This window comes from Miscanthus floridulus, chromosome 11 (assembly GCF_019320115.1).
Source record: "Miscanthus floridulus cultivar M001 chromosome 11, ASM1932011v1, whole genome shotgun sequence".
NCBI lineage: Eukaryota > Viridiplantae > Streptophyta > Magnoliopsida > Poales > Poaceae > Miscanthus > Miscanthus floridulus.
The window spans coordinates 9,080,788-9,086,857 of NC_089590.1; the positions used below are offsets into that span (position 1 = coordinate 9,080,788).

General features: G+C 46.4%; 1 pseudogene; it reads right to left on the reverse strand.

The window, feature by feature from the left end:
* Window positions 1–4,118: 4,118 nt before the first annotated feature.
* LOC136491619 (uncharacterized) lies at window positions 4,119–5,436 on the reverse strand (annotated as a pseudogene).
* Window positions 5,437–6,070: the final 634 nt, after the last annotated feature.

A 6,070-nucleotide genomic window follows, 5' to 3' on the forward strand; every position in this document is an offset into this window, starting at 1 on the left:
ATCTAAAATTTTCATCAGAAATTTTTTTCTGATCGATTTGCATATATGGAACATCGATAACGGAGTTCGTATGCGAAAACTAGACCAGTTTTAAGAATTGGCTCCGAATTAGAGGACAAAACGGGAACAATATGCGCAAATTTGGTCACGGAAGCAAAGATTTGATGGAAACGATGGGGGAAAACACACAAACTGGACTCTAACACGACCTAACCAGCAACAAGACCTCGACCAGGACACAAACTCAACACAACGGACTCTGAAACTGAAATATGCAAAGGCTATGGCGTGGAAGGTTCTAGGACAGAAAAAACGAGTATGGCACTGGACTATGGGACGAATGCGAAACACTCAAACGAGGGAATAAATGTGAACCTGATGGTATACCTTAGCTCTGATTACCACTTAATGGAGACAGGGATCCCGATCTTCCGTCAGATGATGGTAACTATCGTTGTGGCGGAGAATGACACACCGATCCAACTTCAGATCGAAAGATCGAACCCTGCAATCTTAGCACCACAGCTCCTCTGGTTATCAACTGAGTCACAGACCAGGTTGACCTCGCCAAGAAGGCTAATCCCTGCCTGCGCAACGAAGAACACTAAGCAAGAACAAGAAAGAACGCAACCAAATTGCAGATGAATGACTAAACTCACGAAGTTGGGGTCTCACAAACCGATGAACGGCGAAACTATTCTTGATAGATTAATCTAAGCAAAACCCGAACCCTAAGGGAGGGGCGGCGGCTGTTTATGAAGACCTAGGGTCGTGCAAGACCCCTGGACGCGCCCCTAATGGGCCCAAACTCGATACATGGTCCAACGGACCAAAAGACGGTGTCGTAGCACCCTGGCAGATTCTAGACGCTGACTTGTTTTGACGATTCCTGTTGATTCCGAATAGCTTTTGACATGAAACCACTTGGATTGGCTTCCTTATCAAATTAGCTTTCCATCCATATGTGGATCATCGAAAACGGAGTCCGGATGCGTCATGGGTGACCAGTTTGGCCGAGGCAGACTCGAATTCTTGTTCGACTGGGCCTCTGGCTTGTGTTGGACGTCCTTGCTGGTCATCATCACCTCCACCACTTCCTCTAAGTCCTTCATGACCCTCTCCAATGTTTCTAAGCAAGATAACATCATTAGGTAGTAGTCTATTCTCAAAAGTATGAAAAGTATCGCTTAAGAACGAGCTCATCTCTAAATTGAGTTGTCGCTTTTGAGCCCGGGTCATTGGACCTTGCATGACAGTTGAAGGATCAGCGGGTACCTCTGAAGAAGTGATGTCCTCATCAGCTTGGTGGTGATTGGGAGCTTGGTGATCATCCGGTGGAGCTTGTGGATGACCCAACTCAAGTTGTGAGCGGTTATGGGTGATTCACCGCGACAGAGTGTCGAAGAATCAACCCGTAGAGAGCACTTGATCCTTGCGCGGATCAAGGGGGAGCTACACCCTTGCGCAGGTGCTCCAACGAGGACTAGTGGGGAGTGACGACTCTCTGATACCTCGATAAAACATCGCTGCGTTCCTCCTTCTCTCTTTACTTTGACCATTTACTTTGAGCAATTCAATTCTTGTCTTTACATTCATAGAATTGCCATGCTAGAGTAAGATTGGAACATAGGTTGCTAAACTTTTGTGCGATAGAACAATAGAAACACTTTCTGGGCACAAGGGGTGAAGTGGACTAACCGTAGGGTTTAATTATTGTAAAGAATTTTAGAATTGGCCCAATTCACTCCCCTTCTTAGGCATCTTGATCATTTTCATGGAGCAAATGAAGTCCAAGGTGATGGTGTTGGATATGTAATGATGATCAAGCTTCGGACTTAAAAAAGAAGAAAGAGAAAAATAAAATAGGCTCAAGGCAAAGGTATATTTGATAGAGCCATTTTTGTTTTGCCGGTCAAGACGCAATAGAGTGTATGATCGGGTTTATGATAGATAACCGTACTATAAAGATGAAGAATCATTAATTGCAATGGTTATCTGGTGCCACTAAGTGTGAGTCTCATTTGCATATACTTTGCGCTTAGTGACGTGGTGAGATACATGAGAAAAGTTTGGGAAAATTCTTTGTGAAAAGCTATCTCTAGTGCTAAAATTAGTTTGACGACTTTGAAAAGAGATAGCACTTATTTCGGGCATGTTGTGGAGTCTGGACAAGAATTTTCAGCTCAGCTCGGGTGAATTTCCAGGAAAGGATTCTCTGTTGGGACGATCAAATTAACTGGAATTTTGTGCTGCCCGAGCTGGAATTTCCAGAGAAGAGAGCTCAGGGGCGCGTGTGGGCCTGAGCGCAGAGCGCCTGCAGTTCTTGGGCCGGCCCATCAACGCCAGGAATTGGAGCCGCTGCTGGCTCTACAGTGGGGCCCGTGCACCAAGAGAGGCGCATGTCCGAGAGAGAAATGGAAATCCCAGTGGGGACCGCATGCATGCATGCAAGAGGTGCCGATCCGTTTTGTTCTATTGACCGTGTGAGAGAGAGGAGGCACATGGGCGCCCGCTCGGCTGCATGTCCTGATGAGCCGCTCGTCTGTCGGTTAGGCCGCGGGGCCCGTTCTGCATGCGCTGTCGATCTCCTGTTGGCTGCGTGAGAGGGAGGCGCCGTTTTGTCCGTCGTCGCCGTTTCTTTTTCTACGGAGTAGCAGGGGCGCGGGCCATGGGAGCCTGAAGCGACGGCGCCGTTCCGTGCCGTTCGCGCTCGACCGTTTGACGTCTGCCTGTGCCGCACAGCCGTTGGAGGCAGTGCTGGGCCGTGGTGGCCAGGCCTGGCGTAGTGGGAGGCTGGCTGGCTGCTGGGTATTCCCCCACTCGTCCTCCTTCCCTTTCCTGATTCTTCTCCCTTTGCTCATTCTTCCGAGAACCAAAAGAGGAGAAGAAAGCTCCTCCATCTCTCTTCCAAAGCTTGGGGCTAACCCTAAGAGAGAAATTGAGAGACCTAAGTGTTGATCCTGTGAGCTTCAAGAGTATCTCTTCCCTCTCCTCTCCCTCTCCTAGCTTGTTGCTCATTAGAGAGAGGAGATTTGGGGGAAACCCCAGTGTTGTGCATTTGTGATTGCATATTTGGTGGCACTAGGTGGTGATTGCAATTGTGGATTTCTTGTTACGCTTGGTGATTGCCGTCACCTAGACAATTGGTGATTTCCTATCTTATGTTGGTTGTACGGCACCCGATTGCGGGTTAGGCGTGTGATGCCTATTAGCGCGTGAACCTTCAAGTGGGTGAATCGCTACAACGAGGACGTAGCTTATCGGCAAGCAAGTGAACCTTGGGGATAAATCATTGTGCCATCATTGTCTCCGTTTTTCTCTTGTGATTGATTGATTGTCTCTTGCCATGACGGTATAAACATCACTACCTCTCTTGTATTTACGTTCCTAGTATAGCTAAGCTCTTTAGTATAATTAGTTTTGAGAGCCAGCTTGTGTCGTGTCTAGTGGTTAGTGAGGCTCTTTAGTTAGTCTTTGAGAGCTCACTAACTTAGTGGTAGTGACTTAACCTCTTGTGTGAAAAAAAGATCATAGCAACTAGAATTGTGTATAGGAGGCTTGTATTTTGAGTATGCTAGCGCAACACTCACTTTGCTTCATAATTGTCTAATCCACTTGGCTTAAGTGTTGTTATAGAAATTTTTATAGGCTATTCACCCCCTTTAGCCATTAGGACCTTTCATCTTTGTTAATGTTGTCGGGCACGGCTTCATCATTAGATTCATCCGTCAATGTGCGATCGGATTCATCTTCGATTCCTCTGTCCATGCGCGCTTGGTGTCTGGCTCCAATTCCTCCAAATCCTCCTCCGTCCGTGCACGCTTGGCAGAAGGCTCGTCCCTTGCTGTTGCTAAGAGTACGAGCAGATGCGGTTCGTATATTTTGATTACCCCCTTGCACTAGTTGATACTAAGTTATGGTAAATATAAGGATCTCTCATTTATTATCATTCCTAGCTACCGCTTTCCTTTGAGATAAAATAAATAATGATACCTTGGAATACTCCCGGGTGAAGTGTTGCAATGGTATATTATGTGCGCTTGCGGAATTCTCCAATAGACATAAGAAATACCAACAGGTGCCACGATGCAGGCACCAGAGAAAGCTTAGATAATGGCTAGATCAGTTTAATTTGGACCATTGGATCTACTTAAAACTTTCTCCGATGGTCATTGGACTTTTTTGGTGACCCCAAAAAAGAGCCAACAACAAGCTCTCAATGACTCTATTTTGATGGAGGCTATATATATGAGGTGTGCTTGGGCTTGGAGGCCCTATTGGCCATTTCTACTGATATCCACACCCTCGGAGAGCTTGAGCACCCTTCCTACTCACTTGATTGCATAGAGATCGATCTAGTGTGAGATCTAGAGTTATCTAGTGCACATACTTAGATGGTTCTTAGGTAACACAAGCAAACAATCTCAACATAGGGAAATAAATATTGGTTCATAGGTGCTTCATCATCTCCTTTTCATGCTCCCTCTCAATCAAATCGAGGCAGCCTTCATTCATTTCTAGAGAGCTAAAGACCCCCCTGAATTCAGGCTTCACAGTCTGGAAGGTGGCAGTATGCATTAGAGTAGTTCTTTCTTGCACCCCACAATCTTTCACCACCTTCATGGCCTCTGCAATGCTAGGGACTAAGTTGGGTGGAGGAGCTGATGATGCTTCAACACTAGAGGAGATCTTCTCTGCTGCAGTTTCTATCTTCAAACATGTGTCCTTGTATAGACAGAAGAACGAGCTCTTCTCATCCTTCTCTTCAGTAGCGGCACAGGAACCCTTGTGTTTTTTTTCTTTCTAAGTTTTGATTTCTTCAAAGCAGCCAACTCAACATCATCATTATCTAGAGTTTTTGTACCTCAACTACGTCCTCATCACTTTCAACAGAGGATATATCGCAGCTGCACTAGCCCCACTAACATGTACCTTGTCAAATAATATATGCAGATCATCATGCTGCTTTGGTCCTTGTTTTCTAAACCTCACATGGTTACATTTGATTCTTTTGTCAAGATTATTGCATCTCTGAAATTTATTTAAAAAATTAGCAAGGCACATCATACAAAGCATGAAAAAGAATAAATGAACAATGACACCATATCTTATGCATGGTGTTCGTCCCACCATTCCTTAGAGCAGTCAACAGTTTGCTTTCCCTCATCCCATCCAAGCCCAGTGGCACAATTCTTGAACTCCATGAACCATGTATATTCCTTTTTCATATTTGTCTAACTTGTTCTTCAATTGTTTCTTTGTTCGTTTTTTACCTAATTTTTCTTCAAACTTAGCTACCAGATTTTTCCAACCAGTCTTAGTGAAAATTCCCATCAACTTATTCACATCTTCTATCTCTCCTTTGCAAACATTGATCAAATACCCCACAAAGGCATCAGCCCAATCTTCCTTATCACTCGTTCTTGAATCAAACATAAGACTGATTTCATTCGATGCTAAACACCATATACACCGTGCTGATATTCTAGATTCTAACCATGACACCATTTATGTTGCATCAAGCAATTTGGGAAAGAGACAAAAACAGAGTGCAGAGGGTTATCCAACCTATAGATCAACAGAGGGGTAGGGCTGTAAATCGACATCGACGGAGGGGAACAAGGCTGCACATCGATGGAGGTTGGGGCAGATCCAGCCTGCTGGGCCCCAGTCTTGGCACGGGGATGCAGGACGGCTTGGGGTTGGGGCAGCGGGCGCGGCCCTTGGGGTGTCAGGGTTTAGGGCAGCAGGTGCTGCCTTTGGTGCACCGGTGTTGGGCGGTGGACGCGGCCCTTGGGGGGTGCTAAGGTCGGGTAGCGGGCGGCGATGCTTGGGTCACCGAGGTCGGGGCTGGTTGTGGCAACGCCTAGGGTGCCAGCATCGAGGCGGGGGCTGCGCCAGCTGCCGGAGTAGAGCGCAGACAAGCGCCATCACAGCACCAAACCCTAGCACCCACCCTTCTTCACACGCGCCTGCCTTGTTCACACAACACGGATGGGGAAAGGGAGGGGAAAGAAACGAATTGGTATCTCATAACCGATGGCAGTACGGGGAATTTCGTTGAAAGTCA